The following is a 24,730-nucleotide window of genomic DNA, read 5'->3' as shown; positions in this document are numbered from 1 at the left end:
CCCCCTTTCAGTCAGACACGTGGCAACTTCAATTTTCTGGAAAAAAGCATCTAAGAAGTGGGCTGTTCAAAGTTTCAAAGAGAAAATCAACCCGTAGACATGTGGCATTGTTATAACAGGTGCCCTACTTTCATTAACAGTTCGAAGTGGATAGTTTCCATTCTCAACAACGTATTCTAAAAAAATGGAGAAATAAAAAAAATGGTTGTTCATACCCACTTCTGCTTACATTCTTCATCTAACCCAAGTATCATTTTCCCTCCCAAGTGCATCAAACGGCAATTTTTCATCTCTCAATCTTCATCATCTACAGTGCTGCAACCTTTTTGGAAGAGGTTAGTTTAGTTCGATCCTGATAAACATGCTATGTTTGCAAATTTGCAAAAGTAGAGAGAATACACCAAGGTATACTTTAGTACATGTTAACAAGTTTTTGTAGTACATGTAGACATTGAAGGCCAGAATTACCTGCAATTTCTTCCCAAGATCTCTTCACGGCTATGCTATGTGAGTTCCAAGAAGTTGTCCGATGCAAATATTTGCGAATTTGAGCGGTTAGAATTGGGCAAATAGGATTGGTATGAATTAGGAGTTCACTTACTGGAAGAAGGGTTACGTTCAGTATTTCGACTACGTACAATTTACCAAGCTTAGGGATCAGAGAATTGCAATCTTACGATGGGGTTATCAGGCAATGTCGAATCGGTAATGATGAAGTTCTTCTCAATACGTTCCAGCGTAGCAGCTAGATCAATACCCTTTCTCATTTCCTTCTTTCTTGCTTTGTCAATTGTCATTAACAGCAAGGCTGTCTGGCCTTTGATCATCATCACTTTCGTTGTCATCCATTAAATGCAACTTTTGCCTCCTAATCATCTTCCACATTTGATTGACTTTTATGTATACAAGAAAGAAGGCAGGTCTTAGTTAAGTAGGAGCTCTATATAGTAACAACAAGAACAGAAGAAGAAATTTGGAGGACTCCTAATTAGTTTGTCCATTGACAAGAAGGCCAATGCATCAAAAAATGACAATACGTAAATTCCTATACCCCATGAAACAACGTCGCAGGTCAGACGGACGAAAGTAGAGAGAACCCACTAAGGTATATCAGAATGGCAACGAAACTAGAGATAGAGATAGACGCACTCACAGTTGATACCCGGCTGTAATTACATAGGAATTACAGTGAGAGAGAGAGCAATTGCCCGATAGGAATTACAGAAGTTCCCGGCAAGGGAGAAATGGAAGTCTTCACTTTCTTTTGCAGAAGCTATGGCGCCGAATGAAACGCATAATAACTTTCTGGTGACCTTGAAGCTTCGGATGCATCAACCTATGAGTTGCAGACTCTCTTGAGCGAAGTAGATGCCCCTGTTCAATAGGGCGAAGAGTCAACGAATGGGATGGTCGAAGCTGCTGCTTGCAAAGACCTATTTCCGTTAAAATGAAAACAAACTTGGGAGAGAATTTTATCTCATAAGTGTGCCCATTCCCTGATTTTTCATTTCGTGCCGATGACGATGACTAGAGATTCGATCCCATTTCAAGTTTATGTATTTATATTTTTCTCTTAATTTTATCTTTTTATGCTTTTTAAATAATAAGCTAATAATTGATTTTGCATTAAAATTATGTAAATTATCAGAATTCAGTGTAATTAATTTAGCTCCAAAAAACTACTGAAATGTTTCAATAATATTGTAAGTTCTATAGAATTAATTATTGTTAGTTATTTAAAATAACTGATAATTCCCTAAAATTTGTAATTAATTACACTAATCATTAATTATTACTTATAAGCTATTTTAAAACACTTTCTTATATGCATTAAAATTATTTCAGTAAAATAATTCTATAAATTAATTATTATTATTAGTTATTTAAAATAGCTACCAATTTCCTGATTGTTGTAATTAATTACCATAATTAATAATTACTAGATATTTAAAAACCCATTCCTATTTGTAGTTCAACTTCTTAATTACCCTTAATAAGTTGCTATCATTATTTCCTGAAAAACGCGGTATTTGATTTCAGTTAAAAACGCTGAATCTTATGTACTGTCTGAAAAAATGAAAATTATCAGAAATCTGTAATAGATAATTTCCTGGGATTTGTAACTGATAATTACAATAATTAATAATTATTAATACGTTGTTATCATTATATTATATATATATAAGACTAAATTCCCCGTACTAAGTACGGGGTCATTCACTAGTATTTATATTAAAGTAATGATTTCAGGCCAAAGCCTCCCCCAGTTAGACCTGTTCGACCCCCAAACGGGCTTGAACAGGCTTTTTGGCCCGTGGGCTTAACCTCGGGCCAAAAATCCCAGCCCACATAAAATTCGAGCCGGGCTCGGGCTTTGCCAAAATAGCCCGGCCCGAGCCCGACCCGACCCAACCTATAGTTAAACCTAAGTAAAACCCCTATGTGATGTCCATTTGAATAATTTTTTTGATTTAAAAAGGTTGTTGATTCACTTGTAGGCCCATTGTTCATTTAAATAGGGGAAAAAAACATATGAATTAAAATAGATAATGTTCATTTGAATAGGGAAAAAATCGAATTTCTTTTATTAGGTCGGGCTTCGGGCTCGGGCCTAACATTTTTTTGTTAATAAAGAGTAAAAGCCCGGCCCGAGCCCGGCCCGGCCCGGCCCATGAATAGGTCTACCCCCAGTCAAACATGTGGCTCTCCTCCATTCAAACACATGTCATTCTAAAGATTTAAATAAAATGGACACCTTCCAAATTCTGATTAGTGGTAGTTCAAGAATAGAACCCACTAGACATGTGTCAAATTCTGATTAGTGGTAGTTCAAGAAAAGAGCCCACTAACATGCAGAGTGGAGCCCACCACCATGTAGAATTGTAAGAAGTGGGAAGCTCCCACTTTCAATCATTTCCTAAAGAAAAGGAAAATGTGCTATTAATTACTATTAATTACTAAATTAATTAATTAATTCTATAATCTACTTCTAATTAATTAAGTACAACTATTAATTACTAATAATTAATTACTTAAAATAATTTCTTTTAATAATTACTGCTATTACTTAATTGCTGACAATAATTAATTAGTGATAATTAGGGTTGTTCATAAGAAGGCCCAACCCGACCAAACCAACCAACCCAGACCGATCCAACCCGAGTCGACCGGGTTTTCATCAGCACCGGTCGGTTTCGGGTTGGGCAAATTTATAAACCGAAATATCGGGTCGGTTTCGGTTTTCTTGTGTAAAAATCGAAACCGAACCGAACTAGTCTTCCTACTTAACTAGTCTTCTACTAGTTCGGTAGTTCCTAACTTCATTGACATGGACAAAAGTAGCTTCTTTTTCAGCCAAAGAAAGGAATCACAAAAGGGGATTAGAAGTTTCAGAAATAAGGAAACTCTGGAGCTCGGTGTGGGAAAGGAAGTCTTACAGCTTCCTTCCTCTAACAGCAGATCAAGATCACTAGGTCTGAATCCAACGTATCAATTCAAAACTTATGCCCAGATGGCTACTCTAGGCTCTGAGAAAGGACAGTTGGGAACCCAGATGAAAAATTCTCTGCTCAATGACAGGTGGTGATCAACAAAGGTCTGAACAGATTAAGGTTGCTTGCTTACCAGGGAAATACAAAAGCTTTTTGAGTGGAACAGGGGTTAGTAAGGTTGACACTGGACCAAAGGTGAGACAAGTTTCAGAAATAAGGTTTGACTACAGAAGCAAAACCGTAACCGACCCAACCCGACTCAAATCGACCAGGTCAGTTTTGCCTATCAGTGGATCGGTTTCGGTTTCCACCTCAGGTAACCCAACAAGGTCGGGTCGGTTGGAAAAACCCCAGTAAACCGACCCAACCCGACCCGTGTACAGCCCTAGTGATAATATTGCTCATTATTAATTAATTAATGATAATTAATAAATATTTCATAGTGATAATTAATAATTTGGAAATAATCTTTTTATATTTATATTAACTAATATTAATTACTTTGAAAATAAATATTTAATGTTAATTATTTAAATTATAATTATTATCAGAAATTATAATTTATACATTTATATGAAATAATTAATTATATTATTATTATAATTAATTACAATTAATAATATTATATTAATTAATATAATTATATATTATTATTATTATTATCAATAATTATAGTTAATTATTACTAATGCTAATGATGATAATTATTACTTCGAAATGTTAATTAATTAATGATAATTAATAAGTATTTTAATAATGTTAATTATTAGTTGGGATATAATCATTTTATATTAATATTAAATTCATATTAATTATTTTACAAATATATAATTAGTGTTACTTATTTACAATTAATACTATTATTATTCTCTAGTAAATACTTCATTTAGTGAAAGTTAAATTATAAAACTTTCAATTATTCAAATTAATTACTTAATAAAATTAAAAATAAAACAATAATAGTAGTAGTAGTAGTTGTAGTAGTATACTACTACTACTACTACTAATAATAATAATAATAATAATACTGGTTATTATTAAAAAATGTTAATCACAAAATTAAATTATTTAAAATTATTTGCTGAAATTACCCATTTTATTACGGACATATAATTAATTATTAATTTTAATTTATTAAAATTATTATTTACTGAATAATTTTAATTACTCTTTGAATAACGACCTTATTTTTGAAGAATTGGTTTTTTATGTTCAATATTTTTTTTTGCAAAAATCCAAATAATTTTTCTTTTGCAATGCTAACCATTTTATTTTTCTCTTGTTGAGTTTTCCAAAAGATAAAAAAATAAATTAATGATATTTACTTATTTTTATCAAATTATGTATTTATCAAGTTGTTGTCCTTGATGATGATGAGTCAACTTTTTGAAAGAGAGGGGGTACTAATAATAATTAATGACTTTTAATTAATTAATTTCAGCTATTAATTACTAATAATAATTAATTATTGATAATAATTTCTTATAATAATTATTGCTACTACTTAATTATTGATATTAACTAATTACTGATAATATTTCTCATTATTAATTCAGAATGATAATTAATAGCGATTTTCATAATGGTAATTAATAATTCAGAAATAAACATTTTATACTTATATTAACTCATATTAATTATTATGAAAATAAATAGTTAATGTTAATTATTTATATAGGAATTATTATCAAAAATTATAATTCATACATTTATATGAAATAATTAATTATATTATCATTATTATCAGTAATTACAATTAATACTTATATTAATTAATATAATTATACTATTATTATCAATAATTATAATTAATTATTACTAATAATAATGATTTTTGGTAAAAATTAATTACTGATTATAATTACTTACTAATAATTAATTCCTTAATTATAACAATGATAATTATTACTTTGGAATGTTAATTAGTTAATGATAATTAATAAGTATTTTAATAATGTTTATTATTAATTGGGATATAATCATTTTATTTTTATATTAATTCATATTAATTATTTTATAAATATATAATTATTGTTACTTATTTACATTATTATTATTATAAGTAATTCTAACTAATACTATTATTATAATCCAATAAATATTTCATTTAGTGGAAGTTAAATTATAAACTTTCAATCATTCATTATTGTTAAACTAAAAGAATTATAAAAGGAAATATTGTTTCAGGAATTAACTAAAATTCATAATTATAAAAAATTAATTACTTCATAATAATAATAATAATAATAATAATAATAATTTCAAAACCAATACACACATAATAAGGATATATTATTAGTAAATAATAGTAATAATAATATACTTATTATTATTACTGATTTCATAATTATTAATATATTATTAATCTATATTACTCAATAAAGACATGGAATAAAAAAATATTCAACCTACCCAAAATATTCAACCTACCCAAAATATTCAACCTACCCAAAAAATATTCAACCTACTCAATAAAGACACTAAATGAATGAACTAAAAATCTATGAATATTCTAACTGACTTGAATTTGACACATCAACATACCCAAAATTATAATTTCAACCTACATTTCCTATTTCTATCTCTCAATTCCTATAATTCAAACATACCATTAGGTTATGTACAGGTTTCCCTACCTTTTTCCTAAAGATAAATTCAAGCTAGTCTACGTGCACATAGTCTCAGGATGGTCCCATTATTCTCCTTTCTTTCATGTTTTTTCTGTTGGATGGGCTTTGTGGTTCTGAATATATTATCAGTTGATTGTAGCATACATGATGATGATATGATTGTAGTCATATATTTTTCATCTCTTACTTCAGAGGATGGATGCATTTAAAAATGTTGTTTAGCATGGATTGTTTTTCTTACCAACTCGTATTGAATGATTTTCTTCCTTCTCTTCCTCTTTGAATGGATATCATTTAAATGCTTTTTATCCATTCATATGTCCCTAAATATTAAGTAGTATTGGTGATGTTGTTGTAAACATCCATCTAATTTTACTATTTCATAAATAGATTAATGATTTCAAAGTTATTGATAGTGGATTGCTCAATAGGACATTGATTTTTTATTGTTAAATAGTAAATTTAAAATTAAATGATACTGTACTTGCCCCTTACTTAGTTTGGGGTCATTGTCTAGATAAAACATGGTAAGTCTCTTAAATCAAATAAAGAGCCTACCCTAAATGTCTATTATAAATAATTAACAAAATGAAAAATTCAAATTAAATCAAATAATTACTTGCTGAAAATTACTAAATTAGTAAATAAAAATAACAATCTATTTTTATAGAAATAATTAATAATAATAATAATAATAATAATAATAATAATAATAATAATAATAATAATAATAATAATAATAATAATAACAATCATCAAGTACTTAATTAAGTAAATAATAAAAAACGAAATAACAATCTTTAGTTATCGTTAATGTTTATTCAAAGCATGCCCTATAATAATTAACGAAATAAGGATCAATATTTATTAACAATCATTAAAATTGTTAATCCAAATCATTAATGTTTATTTTTAAATGAAAATTATGAATTAACAAATCTATTATATAATAATTATAATCAGTTGGAAAAAATTATTTTAAGTAAATATTTAAATAATTACAAAGTTAGTTAATATGATTACTATATAACAAAAAAATTAAATTAAATACTAAAATAAATTAATAATAATAATAAGAATGGTTAAATTAAAGTAATAAACAGTTCAAGTTGAATTTAATGACCCGTATAATTTTACGGGTTTGACATATAAGGGTCAATTTATGTGGACCTGTAGACTGTATGAGTGTCTTAAAAAATGGCAGTTTATAAACAATAATAAAAATTATTAATGTATATATATATATATATATGTATCCCCGTACTTAGTACGGGGTCATTCACTAGTTTGAATATTAAAAATTATTAAATTAATCTTACGGAAAAGTATGGATAGCCCAATGCAAATTTTTGAATTCTACTAAAGAGCTATAAACATTTAAAATGTCAAAACCCCCACACTATACACCAATGCCCACCCGTGAATTGGCATCAATTCTGAGCTGGTACCCACCCCAACTGTACTTTGGCCCTAAAAATTTTGACCCTAGGCTGAACTGTCATTCTCCCTTTATCTTGCTATGGGTGCAAGTTGGGCTAGGATAGGTTTGGTACTTGAGGTCAATCCTAATCCAAGTGAGCTGTGGAATGAACCCCAACTCTACCCTAAATAAGAATTGGGATCTGCTCCACTCATAGAGCACCTCACACCGACCTCACAATCGCATCCCCCCGTGTATTGGGAACATCTCCCATGAATATTAACACATAAGCACGGGAGATGTTCCTAACACATGGTGGGATGTGCCTATGAGGTTGGTGTGAAATGCACTTTCTGAGGAGTAGATCTGGTCTCCCTAAACAAACCCCAAGTTTTCAGGTTAGGTTGGGGTCAGGATGAATTTGGGTTGGTACAACTAATCTATTTCCTTTTGCCTTGCAAACATAAAATTGTTGACATACTTACATTTATGATTGCATAATTGAATATATACATATATGCCTTATGCATACATACGTACATATATAAACAAGTACTTATATGCACAAACAAATACATACATCTATTTCCTTTTGTCTGTGCACTCGGCCAGACATTGCTCAGGCCGTAAGTGTGGTAAGTAGATTCCAATCTAACCAAGGACAAGAGCAATGGACTGCTATGAAACACATACTAAAATGCCTTCAAAAGACAAAAGGAGTTTTATCTAGTATTCAATGATAGTTCATTACAGATCGTCAGGTATACTAATACCAACTGCCAGTCAAATCCAAATGGTAGAATGTCTACATTTGGTTACATCTTTACGATGGGGTCCTGAGTAGTAAAAATAACAGTCCACAACCCAAGATGAGCACATTGCCGTTAGTGAGACTGCCTAATGAATGATGGTGTTCATTCTTGAATTTAGAATTCAGCACATCACCCATTCCATTGTTGTATGACCACTGGATCTACTGGAGATTGATGTTAAAAGGTAGTATCAGCAGAGAATGTGGCAGACCCATTGACTAAGCCACTGGCACAGAAAGTGTTTGAGAAACATGTGGAAAGTATGGGACTCCGACTTATACCCGATTGTCCCTAAGTGCAAGTGAAAGCTATTAGACAATGTATGCCCTCCAATCGGCATGATGTACATTGTGACATTTATTGTAAATGAATAAAGTACATATTTGATTCATGTTATTATGGTGTCTTTTTGTGTAATACCCTTAAACTGGACACGTATGAGACTCATGTTAGTTTAGAATCTCCACAGCCGTTGGATAGATCTAGGGAGATTTATCCAGTCAAGACTGACCCTGATGTACCGCCAAGTTGGTTGGGGTGGCTTGTCTCAGCTGCCAAGGTGAGACCTGAGGTACATGCAGTGTGGGTTTTCTTGAAACATAGAACCAGACCAAAATTCTAGTATTGCCCTGGACCTTGGAGATAGATGGGAAAATCTGAAATGTTACACCTGACCCCTAGACTCGATTATGATACTGCACTAGATGTCGGATTGGGCTGTCTTTGATATGCCATTCAGTGAAATCCTTAGAGGGGGTCAAAACGTAGGTATGTTGGGACAGCCTGAGAATTCATCTGAGTGGGTGATTATAGTCACAGGATCATCCCCTTTGTCGGACAAAGTGAATGATCTGGAAACCAAAACTCCCGGCAGTTGATTTCAACCGTTGAAATTTGTTTTGCAAAATATATATATATATATATATATATATATATATATATATATATATATATATATATATAGTTTCAAAATGTTTGCAAAATGTTTTAATTCCCGGAATCCATGTGAGTAGAGAGTGCAATACTGCACCTTGTAGACGAGGGAGAGGTCCTCTCTTGTCGGACAGTGTTTGATCATTATGGGCTGAGAGGTTAAGTGTAAGACCATTAAGGGTTATACCTGATGCGCTAATCTTGCATCTGCCCATAGTCCTTGGGCCTTCATAAGATGGCTGGACCCAATGACCTTTTAGTGTAAATGTTGGGTCCACTAAGAGCCCATAGTGATGGACTCAGGGGTTCACTGTATTCAACAGTAAATTCGGTCAGACCTTGTAATAGAGGTTAGGCTGATGTGTAGATCAGTGATAGGGTCCCACGCCATACAAAGAGAGCCAAGCTAGCCAGCATTAAAGTGGAAGTAAGCCTGAAAGTTTAATGGGCCTAAAAAGCCCATTTTAAACTGGGCTAATTAGATTAATTAAATAGGGGCAGATCTAGGATTTGGATCAGCATATAAGATAAGGGTTATCCTTATCCCCTTAAAGAGTCCAGATCCAAATAAAGATTTGGATCAAAGGAACTCCTAATTTAATTAGGAAGGCTAATATTTATCTGTAGATAAGATAAGGGATTATCCTTATCATTTAAAGAGCCTATATCCAAATAAAAGATTTGGATTAGGAAACTCGTAATGGGATTAGGAAATTTTCTCTTTAAGGCTATAAATAAGAGAGCAGGGCGAACCTCCAAAGACACATTCGCTGAATACAGAGAGAAGATAACACAGTTAGACTGCTCTTGCCTTCTGCCCTTTTTCTTCCTACTCTTACCGCCCCACCCTATTCGATCTCCAGTTCTTGGATTCGATCAAGATTGGATCTTGATATTGTTTTTTGCTAGAAGAAGCAATCTAGAAGTTGTACTCACTGTCCCATTTGATTCTTGCTAAAGAATCACTAGTTCTTGGTGAAGAACTACTTGTTGATCTTGCCTCTCCCTAAGTTGTGTCATCTTCAGTAGAGGGAGGATTTGGCACTTTCTTTGGGCTTGAACACCTATGTTGGGAGGAACATTCTTGCGTGGATTTCGTATCAGGTATATCCCTCCCTTAATTTGGTTTCAGATTTGGTCCGGTTTGGTTACAAGAACGAACCTTGAAAATGTAGTTTTCTAAATTGGGAATAGGATTCCCAGATGGGAGTAAAGAAATTTTTGAAATTTCGCCCAATCTTCTTTTAGGGTTCGGCCATCCATATGATGGATCTCCCATACCTTTAGTGGTATCAGAGCCAGGTTCAAGTCTTGAACTAAAATAGAACAGATCTGAACATGTGCAAATGGGTAGAAGGCGTTCTACCCGATTTGCATAGTTAGCGTTTTTTCTGGGAATTGGTTCCCAGATTATGGACAGATGATTTGGAAAATAAATCTTTATTATTCTCTGATATTTATAGAATTACTCTATGAATTTGTCTTGAATTTTTGGGCTGCACATGTGATGGAGATCGAATCTTTATGGTGCCAAGATTGGCACACCCTGCGATTTCTATTCTATTCAATTCTGGTCTGTAAATAATTTTTTTTAGACAAATTGTATCGGAATTTAATGTGATGTAATAATAGAAAAATTAGGTTTTTCTGTTTTATTTCCATCTGGAGATCATTGGAGCGCACAACAAAGGAGAAGAAATTTTCGCAGAAACAAGTTTTGTGATTTGCAATTTTGCAGATATTGATTCTGCAATTTGTGATTAACTGTTCTTTGCATGTTTGCAAGATATCCAAGAAAATCACAGTTCAGCCCTCTGATATTAGTTTCTTGATAATTTGATTATATTGAATTAATTTATTTCCAGATCATTATTCTTGAGTTAAATCTTGAATTGGACACCAAAACTTGGGCCGATTTACACCAGATTTGGTCCAAACTGGTTGGACCGAATTGTTGGATCGATGGGATTGGTTTTTCTAACCCTAATTCGATCCAGGACAGAGAGTTGATTGCCCACTTCAATCTTTAATTTGGCCCACCTCTATAAAACCTAATGTTAATATGATAATGAATGAATCAGCCCTAAATTAGCTACGTGGGCCGAACTGCATTTTGCAGTACACCCCATGTACCTAGATAATGTTATATGATAACATTATGGGCTCTGTTGGGCTAATACTGATTTAATCTAATTAATTAAGGTTTTTATAGATATTTTAATTGATTGGATCAATTTATTTCATGCATGTGATGTATGGATGTGTGATATGCTATGTACATAGACCATAAGTACTTGACCCATGATTATTTCAATAGTGGCTCTTTTGCACACCATGGCTGAATGCATATCATTGCCATGGTGTCCATAAGATCATTGGATGATCTCCCCTTTTGGTGGGCCCCACATTAGCTTCCTCCCCAAGAGGAACCATGCGGAATCCTAGCCGCTTAGGGCCCATTTAAATCTGGCTTTGAGAAGTTCAGTGGAAGCCACTTTGGTTTGACCTAAATAAAACTAGGGTGTAATATTTCGTTCCCTCTACTGAAATATGAGTGCATGTGATAGGGAGATTCATATGATGAAATCTCTAAAGACTTTCCATCATTAACATGAAGATGGATCATTCTGTAATGTGGAAATGCATCATAAAATTGGGCTATCCATTTGCTACTGGATCTGTTGGATTGTTTCATAAGATGATAGGGGTGTCATAGACCGATGTGGGAGGGGCCTATCCTAAAATGGAAAACTCTCTCATGGTACCTTGGCGTTCACGAATATGATGGGTAAGCACTCATTGGACAGAAATGTTTAACCTGAAATGGCAATGAACCTTGTCTGACAGAGGTCAAAGGGAAAGCTCATGAGATGAGTGGATGTGATCCTTCACAGAAGGTGGTGGGGTTATGCAGCTGAAACAGTTGGCTTCATGCACCCTATGTGGTTTCCCACATTTCCAGAGACATAGTTCACAGTCTCCATCACTGAGATAGGAGGGAAATCTCAGAGATGAACAAATGGAAATGAAACATAGATTAAAAGCCATATCTATGTGGATCAAATCAGGTTGTAGACTAATATTTGCTTTGCCTTTATCAGAAATGGCAAACGGACAATTCGCCAAACTGTTGGACGACAATAAGCTTAAGGGTCCAAATTACGCTGACTGGTATCGTAACCTTATGCTGGTCCTGACGTCCAAGAAATTGGACAAGGTTGCTAAGAACCCTGCTCCGGATTGTCTAGGTGATAAGGCTTCTAAGGCCCGCAGGAGGGAATATCAAGAATGAGAGGAGAACTCTCTTGCCCGGTGCTATATCATACCTTCCTTAAACAATCAGATACAACGACAATTCAATCAGATCAAACTGTCCAAAGATATCTTGGATATTCTAAGGACAATGTATGAGGAGCAAAATCGTTCTACTCGTTAGAAGGTCCTAAAACAGTTTATGACCGCATAAATGTCCAAGAACTAGCTAGTTCATGACCATTGTCTTAAGATGATGGGTTACATCAATGAACTGGAGGCTCTTGGATCTGGGCTATATCATGTCACCAAAGTTGATGCCATCCTGAACTCTTTGCCCCATTCCTTCAATCAGTTCATCATGAATTACAATATGAGCAAGCTAAATGTTAGCCTCCAGGAACTCAACAATATATTGTAGAGGGTCGAGGAACTGATAAAAGAAGGATGAGCCCATTGCCATCCTTGTTGAAGGTGGCAAATCGGGCAAGAAGAAGAGGAAGGCAAAAAAGAAACCTCAGAAGAAAACTAGCAAGCCTAAAAGGCAAAGGAAGGACAAGACATCAGATGCGTGCCACTTCTGCAAACAGGCCGACCACTGGAAGAGGAACTGTCCTCATTACCTGGAGACTAAGAAACAAGGTAATTTTGAATCCTTTGTCATAGAAACCAATATGTTGGTGACTTCTGCTTCCTGGTGTATTGACTCCGGAGCTTCTACTCATGCATGTAACACAATGCAGGGGTTCAGGAGAAGTAGAAGACTGAGTGACGGTGAAGTGATTCTTTACTTGGGGACTTTTGCAAGCGTTGTAGCAGCCATAGGAACTGTAAAATTGTATTTCAGAGAAAGAACAAATACATTAAAAGATTGTCTTTGTGTACCCAATTTGAGAAGAAATTTGATTTCTGTTTCAAAACTGTGTGCAGATGGATATTCTGTTCTCTTTAGTAATATGATTACTATCAAAAGAATTAACAAATTCCTCGCATACGGAGAATTTGAGAATGGTCTCTATGTTCTCCATCCTTCTCTGGAAACAAATATAACCGAAACTATGGCGGATAATAACCCCAAGAAAAGAACCTGTGATACAGTTAATCCCACGTGCTTGTGGCATTACTGACTTAACCACATTAACATAGATCGTATCACAAGGTCGGTAAAGGATGATCCTTTGGATTTTCTAACTGTAGAAGATCTTCCAACCTGTGAACCTTGCCTTCAGGGTAAGATGACGAAACAACCATTTAACAGTAAGCCTGAAAGATCAACAAGCACACTTGACCTTATACATACTGATGTATGTGGTCCCCTGAATGTTAGGACACGTAACCAACATGTTTATTTTATAACATTCACCAATGATCACTCTCGGTATGGTTATGTGTACCTAATGAGTCACAAGTCTGAATCCTTTGAAAAATTCAAAGAATTCAGGCAAGAGGTCGAGAAACAGTTGGGGAGACACATTAAGGCCCTTCGATCAGATCGAGGAGGCGAATATCTCTCTGACGAATTCATGGACTAGTTAAAGGAAAATGGGATAATATCACAGTTAGCTCCTCCTGCTACACCACAATTAAACGGTGTGTCAGAAAGAAGAAACCGGACTTTATTGGATATGGTCTGATCACTTCTCGTATACTCAAAATTACCCACATCCTTTTGGGGCTACACATTAGAGACTGTTGAACTGGGTTCCAACCAAATCCGTTACGAAGACTCCCTACGAGTTTTGGATGAGTAACAAAACCAAGTGTGAGACACTTGAAGATTTGGGGTTGTCCGACACATGTTAAAAGAACAAGTGTTGACAAATTGGAATCTAAAACTAGTCGTTACATATTTGTAGGTTACTCAAAAGGCTCTATAGGGTATTTATTCTATGACCCAGGAGAATAGAAGGTGTTCTGTTGTTGAAATGTCAATTTCTTGGAGGAAGATTACATCCTGAACAATCGTTAGGAAGTTGTTCTTGAAGAGGAGAACTTAGGAGTAGTGGAAGATGTCACACAAGCTCCACTTAATAACTAACCTAGGAGATCTACTCGGAAATCCAGGCCTCCATTTCGTTATGGCTATGACCAAGAAAGTTACTTGGTGGAAGCCACGACCAGTGAGGAGGATCCCATAACTTATACGGAAGGTGTGTTGGACATAGATTCCTTGAAGTGGGTAGATGCCATGAGAGCTGAGATGGACTCAATGGAGACCAATGGAGTTTGGACTATGGTAGATCCGACCCTAGGGTAAAAGCAATTGGTTGCAAATGGACCAATAAGAGGAAGAAGGGCCCCGATCGTAAGGTTGAGACCTACAAGGCTTGTCTTGTGGCGAAATGGTACACTCAGAAAGAGGGAATCGATTATGAGGAAACCTTTTCGCACGTGACCAATGCTTAAATCCAATAGGATCCTACTAGTTGTAGCGGGGTATCATGACTACGAGATTTGGTAAATGGATGTCAAAACCGCGCTACTGAATGGAGATCTTACTGAAGATATCTATATGCAGCAACCGCAAGGTTTTATAGTTGCAAGTTAGGAACACATGGTATGTAAACTTAATTGATCCATATATGGACTTAAGCAAGCTTCTAGGAGCTGGAACATCCAGTTTGACTCTACTGTCAAACAGTTTGACTTTGAGCTGAATCCGAATGAGCCCTATGTTTACAGGAAGACCAGTGGGGATAAGGTTACATTCTTGGTTCTGTATGTAGACGATATTCTACTCATTGAGAATGATGTAGGAATGTTGACTACGGTGAATGTCTGGCTTTCATAGCAATTCTCCATGAAAGATCTTGGAGAAGCCATTTATATCTTGGGACTTCGACTCTATAGAGATAGATCGAAGAGGATAATAGGATTATCCCAATCTACTTATATTGACAAAATAGTCAAGAGATATAGTATGGAGAACTCCAAGAAAGGAAATGTTCCTTTTAGGCATGGAGTCACTCTCTCTAAGGGTATGTCTCCCAAGACACCTGAGGAGATTGAGGGCATGAAGGAAGTTCCCTATGCTTCTGTCGTAGGGAGTATCATGTATGCCATGTTGTGCACTCGGCCAGACATTGCTCATGCCGTAAGTGTGGTAAGTAGATACCAATCTAACCCAAGACAAGAGCATTGGACTGTTGTAAAACACATGCTAAAATGCCTTCGAAGGACAAAAGGAGTTTTGTCTGGTATTCGATGGTAGTTCATTACAAATCGTCGGGTATATTGCCACCGATTGCTAGTCAGATCCAAATGGTAGAATGTCTACATTTGATTACATCTTTACGATGGGGTCCTGAGTAATTAAAATAACAGTCCACAACCCAAGACGAGCACATTGCCGTAAGTGAGGTTGCCTAATGAATGAAGGTGTTCATTCTAGAATTTATAATTCAACACATCACCCATTCCACTATTGTGTGACAACATTGGATCTACGGGAGATTGATGTTAAAAGATAGCATCAATGGAGAATGTGGCAGACCCATTGTCTAAGCCACTGACACAGAAAGTGTTTGAGAAACACGTGGAAAGTATGAGACTCCAGTTTATACTCGATTGGACCTAAGAGCAAGTGGGAGTTGTTAGACAGTGTATGCCCTTAGCTCCAATCAGCATGATGTACATTATGACATTTATTGTAAATGAATAAAGTACATATTTGATTCATGTTATCATGGTGTCTTTTTGTGTAATACCCTTAAACTATACACATATGAGACTCGTGTTAGTTTAGAATATTCACAGCCGTTGGATAGATCTAGGGAGATTTATCCTACCAAGGTTGACACTGATGTATCGCCAAGTTGGTTGGGGTGGCTTGTCTCAAGTGCCAGAATGAGATCTGAGGTACATGCAATGTGGGCTTTCTTGAAACCCTAAACCGGACCAAAATTCTAGTATTGCCCTGGACCTTGGAGATAGATGGGCAAATCTGGATTGTTACACTTGACCTTTAGACTCGATTGTGATATTGCACTAGATGTCGGATTGGACTGTCTTTGATATGCCAATCAGTGAGATCCTTAGAAGGGGTCAAAACCTGGGTATGTTGGGACAATCCGAGAATGATTGGGGATGCACTCTCTTTGATGGAAACTTAAACTGTCGGCAATTGATTTCAACCGTTGAAATTTGTTTTGCAAAATATATTTATATAGAGATACACACACACACACACACACACACATATATATATATAATGGTTTCAAAATGTTTGCAAAAGATTTTAATTTCCGAGATTCATGTGAGTAGAGAGTGCAGCATTACACTTTGCAGTTGAGGGAGAGATCATCTCTTGTCGGGCAATGTTTGATCATTATGGGCTGAGAGGTTAAGTGTAAGACCATTAAGAGTTATACCTGATGGGCTATTCTTGTATCTGCTTATAGTCCTTGGGCCTTCATAAAATGGCTGGACCTAATGACCATTTAGTGTAAATGTTGAGCCCATTAAGAGCCCATAGTGATGGACTCAGGGATTCACTATATTCAACAGTGAATTCGGCTAGGCCTTGTAACAGAGGCTAAGCTAAACCCATGTCGCTGATGTATAGATCAATGATAGGGTCCCACGCCATACAAAGAGAGCCAAGCTAGCCAACGTTAAAGTGGAAGTAAGCCTGAAAGTTTAATGGGCCTAAAATGCCCATTTCGAACTGGGTTAATTAGATTAATTAAATAGGGGTGAATTTGGGATTTGGATCAACTGATAAGATAAGGGTTATTCTTATCCACTTAAAGAGTCCAGATCCAAATATAGATTTAGATAAAATGAACTCCTAATTTGATTAGGAAGACTGATCTTTATCTGCAGATAAGATAAGGGATTATCCTTATCATTTAAAGAGTCTATATCCAAATAAAAGATTTGGATTAGGAAACTCGTAATGGGATTAGGAAATTTTCTCTTTAAGGCTATAAATAAGAGAGCAGGGAAAACCTCCAAAGACACATTCGCTGAATAGAGAGAGAAGACAACACAGTTTGACTGCTCTTGCCTTCTGCTCTTTTTCTTCCTACTCTTGCCGCCCCACCCTGTTCGATCTCCAGTTCTTGGATTCGATAAAGATTGGATCTTGATATTGTTTCTTGCAAGAAGAAGCAATCTAGAAGCTGTGCTCACTGTCCCATTTGATTCTTGCTGAAGAACCACTAGTTTTTGGTTAAGATCAACCTGCTGATCCTGTCTCACCCTAAGTTGTGTCATATTCAATGAAGGGAGGATTTGGTACTCTCTTTGGGCGTGAACACTTACGTTGGGAGGAGCATTTTTGCGTGGATTCCGTATCAGGTATACCCCTCCTTAATTTGGTTTCAGATTTGGTATGGTTTGGTTACAAGAACGAACCTTGAAAATGCAGTTTTCTAAATTGGGAATAAGATTACTGGATGGGAGTAAAGGAGGTTGCACAAAACACCTAGCCTGAGCCAAAACACCTAGCCTGAGGCACCTCCTTTTGCTAAGAGGTGGCCACCTCTATTTTTGAGAGGCGTAACACCTTGTGCTTCAAATTGGTGAGGTGTAAGCCTCACCCAAAAAAGCATTGAAATTGAAAAATAAAAGAAAAAATATCATAATTTAGTTATAATACTTATTAAAATTTTAAAAAATTAATTATTTAGTTGTTTATAAATTAAATAAAATAATTTAAACTAAAAAAATCCCCTATAATATTTCTTTTAACCAAAAAATATCTCATTTATTTTTCTCTTACAAATGTACATGTGAGAATAGGGTTTCCTTTTCCCAAATCAATATATATATATATTAATTTTAGTGTGCATGTATATATAAATGGTATTCTTAATGCATAAAATTTTATAAATGATTTTAGTGTGCATGTATATATTAATTAATTTAGATTAAGAAGGTTATAAACACAAAATTAAATTAAATTAAAATTAAAAAAATATAAGATTCTTGTTGAAAAGAATGTGTGCAATAAAAAGAAAATATATAAACTGGCTATAAAATGAAATAATTTGTTAGTCTATATACATACATACATATTGTTTCGGTTATGGTTGAACTGGCCATGGATGCCACGTGGTAGCCTTCGCGGCCATCTTATCTCCCTAGCCACGTCGGCACCACATGGAACAGATAAGTGTGACCAAGAAGGAGAGTCCTACACAGACAAGGAAGGTAAATCTTCTGAGGAAGAGGAGTAATCCCAAAGACCTCGGTAGGAAACCTCATCCCAACAATCATGGAAGCCTCATTTGAATAGGACATGGATCTTCGGGTATAAATAGGTAATCTAGCGGTAAGGAACTTTTTGAGTTCTAATACCTCTACTTTGCCTCTCTTGCTCGGAAGCGCTATTCTTACCTGCTCGGTCCGACCTCATACCCTTCGTTTCACTGACTTGAGCGTCGGAGTTACGGGTGGCAATTTTTAACCCAACTCGCTGAACCCACCCATCCCACCCATTTACTTGGCGAGTTGTGTGATCAACCCATTTATATGGGTTGGGTTGGGTTGGGTTGTGGATAACCATTGGGTTAACCATTATAGACATAAGTATTAATTCCTTAGCCTTTTTTTAATTTTCTTCATTTGAATTAAATAATTTATAATTAATGCATTAATTTTCTATTAATAATTGACTAAATTTAGTTTTGTCTTGAATCAATACACTTCACCCAACATAAATCCAAATCAATTTGACCCGAGTCCAGACCCATTCAACGCGGTCTGACCTGGATCTGAAATAAACCCTGGGCGGGATGGTTCGGTGCCACTTGCTCCATCCGATTTGGGTCGTCTGGTCCAACCAATATTCACACACTCCGACCCGACCCTATACAAGTCGATCCGGGTCGACCCGACTCCAAAATAGTTTTCGCCAGGGTGATTTGGCCTCCATGTGCTTTGCTCGATCTAGACCGTCCATCCGACCAATATCCACACGACTTGACCGGAATCTGGAACGACCCGATTTAGCTACATTTACCTAGTTTGGGCCAGCTGGTCTGGTCTCGACCCCGTGCACAAACCTAATATGGTCCGGTCCAAGTCAATCCACCATTGACTGAACCGGTTCGGTCCGACCAGATTGGTCCAGATCTAAATGGTTCAACCACCCTTGAACATAAGTGGTTTAAGTTGGTCTAACCGGTTTGAATCTAAGTGGTTCGCTCAAACCTGGAATCCGAACATTGTCAAATGGCTTCACCGCTTATATAAAAATAACATGCATGTATTGTGATTTGAACCTTCACCACTTATGTAAATAATAACTACAATAAGCACCAAGCTACAACCAACTTATTTGTTAAGAGAATTTGTTTTTTAAGTCCATAAATATAAGATTAATGGGTTTAGGCGGGTTGGATTGGGTTAAAACGGGTTTGGGTTGAACCCAACCTATTTAATTTTATATAACTAGGTCATTAATGGGTTGGTGGGTTAGATGGCAATCCACCCAATTGCCACCCCTTGTCGGAATGTCTACCCGGAGAACAACTCCTTAGGCTTCTAATATTCTTTCTTGATTTCAGATCTTGGTGTGCAACTTCATCCTTCCACCTCAGTTTCATCCAGTTGACAAGGATTATCTGACTATGATTTTGGTTCGAGACACCTTAGATCGGACAACATCACATATAAATAGGGTTTTATTCCTCAAACTATCTCGAGGCTTACACTTCACCTTTCAACACCGAACTGCCTCGCTTCTGCCTTTAACCTTTTAATTTAAAACCTTAGGTGGACACAAAGCCCATTGGCCATACGACAAAGAGCCTAAAGTTTTGTGGATTTGATCTTATTGCTCCCATTTGATGGGATGTTAAGTGGCCATCTAAATGGGAGGCCAAGGGACCATCTCGAAACTGAGTTGCTCTCCCATTTGGATATATATTATTTGGCTTCACATTACCACCCTAATTGTGCAAACAAGAAACAAGATGTTTCTAAGAATGAATTAATCTATAATGAACAAAAGCTTCTAATTTTGAGATCAAGAAAGAGAATGAGCACATTTTACATACCTGAAAATTGTTGAAGAAATCATAGAAGGCCCTTTGGAACCATTGTCTTCTCATCCATTTGGTGAAAGTAAAGGAGCAGTACTGGCGGTGTTGATTTCCATGAAAAGACTTGGCAAGTATACAGCCCTTACTTACACCTCAAATTCATTGTTTGTTCGACCTTAAACAATGTTTAAAAGGTGGATTTATTATTGAAATACATGATTTTCCATGCATAATAATTTTGGGCTCTATGAATATCTAAAAGAGAAAAGAAAATTATTATTATTATTATTATTATTATTATTATTATTATTATTATTATTATTTTGATGATGAGTATTAGTAATAGTATTAATATTATTATCAAATTAAGTATAAATTCAAACATGACTGTGTTGGACGGATTACATAAAATTTTATAAACAAATCAGGGTGCAGTTTTAGATGAAAAACCCAGTTTCTATTACATATATACTACTTTATATTGCATTTGACATTTCTATATTTCTAGCTACCGTCTTCTGTACGTAGCTACAAGAATGTGTGTTTCTTTTTTCAAGCACAAAAAAGAAAAATTTGCATTATTTAAGACATGTGGGCACCCCCCCCCCCTCCCCCTCCCCCCTGACTAGTAGCTAAAACATCGTGACTCTGGAACGGGTGTGGTCATTCACCCGTTTGTGTCAACCCGTGCAGGGTAGGTAGTTGGCCTTCAACGGTAAAAAGTCAAAAGCAAGAAAACTAGTTTCATTGAGAAATAATTCCAACTATTCAATTAATACACAAATAAATTTTGAAATGTTAAACCTTAAATATGTAGTCTTGGCTACCCACCCACAGGACTCCTATGGTCCCTAGACCACCCATGTCAGAGCGGTATGGACTATGTTGGCTACACCAAGATTCAAAAGCATGAAATCCTAAGTCCTAGGATCATATATATATATATATATATATATATATACAAAATTGATAATCAATCACTTTGAATGATCTGCCCACCAAAGTTTCAATAGTCTTAATTTGGACCCCAAATTTCAAATGTTGGAGCTAGTAAGTAGTCTTGACCACTGGCATGGTGGTGGGATTTATGATTTGAATGTACATCACAATCCCTAATATAATTTGTATAGTATGCTTTTTTGAATAACTATGAAGACCTTTGTTTTGGGATAAAAAGAAAACTCCCAAAATAACACATGCAAAATTCAATTAGCTTTATATAAGAAAGGAGGAAACCAACATTATTAAAGAAAAAGAAAACAAAAGATTATCAGAAATGAAAGCTCATAAATTGTGATGGCCCCATCAATTAATATATATGATGCATGACATAAAGAAATCATATTATTATTATTATTATTAATGTATTTGTGTTTCATGTTGAATAGTAGATGGGCCAACCTCAACATCTTCCATGAGCGTTGAGGAGGAAACATGTTCTAACCCATTAGAAAGATGAGTTCAATGTATGTTTAGCGTATGTATTTAGAAACGGGAAAGCGTCCAACACTTCCATGGATAAACTCATTCTTTCCCATCAACATGGAAATGAGATTGCCAAAATAATATACTTAACCAATGTAGTAGTCCTCTATATATTCATCATTTTCACTTGTATTTCTTGTAAACTATTACATGATTACATAGATCGATATAGATAATAATCATAACAATAAAATTTAAGATTATCAATCTATCTTCTTCTTAAAAGAAATTATTTGAAGTATCCAACCACAATAAGCATCCTCCACCTTACACTACTCTGTTATAGTAGTATATCTTGCACTACTCTATTACAGTACTATTAACGTGTTAACCTTTAGATAGCCAATGTGTTTCCTAAATATAGATCATTCGTTGCTGTAAATCACAGATACAAATAAGACTGTGAATCTCATGCTGCACTTCAATTTCTCCTAGTGATGGGCTCAAGGAAAGTGAAGGATGGAATACTTAGCAGGAGGAAAACAATAGAAATTTGGCTAGCTCCTCCAGATATGAGTAAAAGATGCATGCCTTGTAATTGGGTTTAAATCAGAAGTAATCAACCCTTATGAAAATAAGCTCTCTAGCTAGCCATTTTCAGTTGAGGCAAGGACAGCCATCTCCATCTAAGGCAGGAAGAGATAGAATTCTAGGCAACCCACTGAAGCACCTTAATTTTATTCTATTCCACCGATACAAGATTTCCATTGCACCAGCCAGAAAACATGCAAACCTTAGTTTCCTTATTCCATAATTATAGCTAGAAGGAATTCCCATAGTTTGCAGAGAACCCATGATATAGATAGATAGATATAGAGATCACAGATACGAAATAATTAATAAGGTAGATAGATAGAATCTTAACTAGGGTTTGTTTGATAAGGTTGGAAAATGGGAAACCCATATGTTCAAGGTCGAACAGACAACGAAGCAGAGGGCGATCTGCTAAAGGCTGTTCACTTGACAAGCAAAACATGGAAATCACTCACCTTAATTTCATCTGATCGAAATTACCCATGACCATGATGGGTGTTTTTCTCTCTTCCTCGTTCGACCTTAATTACAAAGCTTTGGAGCATCGGCTGGCGGTAGTTACCCAATACACACCGGAGGTACGGCCAAGTTAACTCTTCCTGTGGAGCCAAATATATATGGATATTGAGAAATCACTGACGACCAAAGTGTAAGCAAAGGAGGATGGATAGATGAAGACAACCGGCAGCAAGGGAGGGGGGTTCTGAGTTCCGGTCCCAAGAGTTTTTTTATAGAGTTTAATTAGGAGGAGTTTTTAGTGTATTTGACGCGTGTAGTGTCAGGAAGCTTTGACTCACGGGTGGCGTGTATGACTGTCCAACGCATGTGCACTTCATAACAACCTCCACTCCCCCTCTCTCCACACATACACTCACCCTAGACTGTGATCTGTGAGTGACAGACATGGAGAGTGAGCGGCAGAGCTAGATGAGACGAGACTACGTAATATGAGAGAGAGAGAGAGAGAGAGAGAGAGAGGTGTTAGATGTGCTCGTGACTCGTGAGGTTCTGAAGTGTTGATGGAGTAATAATAAATGGATAGCTTGTGTTCGACCTGAGTCCTCACATGATATCATATATTTTTTCATCTACCCTCCCCAACTTCTTTGGCTTTTCCAGCACTCTCATTACTCCAAACCCCATCAAGGCCAACCGACCAACCAACACACATAAACGGTCTTTTAATTTCTGTCTATTAAAAAAATGCTTACTCAGCAAAGACTTCGCTTCAGTTTCAAATCAACAACTTAAAGCGTCTTTTCCTCCTTTTTTTTTTAAAAAAAAAAAAAAAAGTAATAGAGCAGAGCTAGTCAGCAAGGTAATTCATTCACACACAGACCTGTGCCAAGAAGCCCAGATCTGCCACCACTACTCCATATCCACATTAAACCCACTTATATTAATTGTATCATTAAAAAGGACATCATCATCATCATTTTCTATTTGGGGGGTAAAGAGAATGAGAGATGAGAAACAATGGAGAATGAGAGATGAGTAACTAGGTGGAAATTTCTAAAGTGCACGTATGAGATGCATTCTACAACTAAAATTCAATTAGAAAGTTCAGTTTAAAATTTCTATTAAGGTTAATGTTAAAAAAAAATATGAATCCTATTAAATTTCGGACTAGGTTAAGATTGAGACATTATTGTTCAATCTGACCTTATAATATTAAATAAGTCATTCTAATTTAAGTCCAACATGAAAAATCCAATTCGAACAAATTGGATTGACATAAGAAAAAATAATGGATTTTGTTAAAGTTAGAATTAGGATTTCAAGAAATTAAATTGGGCCATGATTGAGATAAATCAATATTAATGTGACTCTGCTTACCCAATAAAAGGTATAGGGTGGGGAAAAGTTCTTTCTTTCTTTCTTTCTTTTTTGTTTTCTTTTTTGGAGGGGGGACCCCGCCCAATAACTTGACTCCGCCCCTAATCATCATTTTCATTGAAGCCTTATCCCAACTATATGAGTTTGTTATAGACCTGTTCGTTCTATATAATTTTATATTATTGTTAGATTAGTGGCGCTCTAATTTGGTCAATCTGTAATCTTATTTAAGCCCTTCAACTTGTAATTAGGGGTGTTCGCGGGTCGGGTTGGGTCGGTTTATTGGGGTTTTCTCAACCGACCCGATTTGGTCGGGTTACCTGAGGTGGAAACCGAAACCGATCCA

General features: G+C 35.5%; 1 long non-coding RNA gene across 2 annotated transcripts; it reads right to left on the bottom strand.

Moving 5' to 3' along the window:
• On the bottom strand, window positions 1-23,450 carry LOC148792136 (uncharacterized). 2 transcript variants are annotated; one of them, XR_016085348.1, is made up of 4 exons: window positions 23,004-23,450; window positions 20,545-20,704; window positions 1,154-1,374; window positions 1-893 (listed from the first exon to the last, which is right to left on the bottom strand). It is a non-coding gene; the product is annotated as an uncharacterized LOC148792136 (long non-coding RNA). The 2 variants fall into 2 exon arrangements; XR_016085347.1 differs by having other exon boundaries at window positions 1-1,374; window positions 23,004-23,447.
• Between the last annotated feature and the right edge of the window lie 1,280 nt (window positions 23,451-24,730).

Source organism: Nelumbo nucifera, chromosome 4, assembly GCF_055504915.1.
Source record: "Nelumbo nucifera cultivar China Antique chromosome 4, China Antique-T2T, whole genome shotgun sequence".
In the NCBI taxonomy this organism is placed as follows: Eukaryota; Viridiplantae; Streptophyta; class Magnoliopsida; order Proteales; family Nelumbonaceae; genus Nelumbo; species Nelumbo nucifera.
This window is presented reverse-complemented; position numbering and strand designations above follow the sequence as displayed.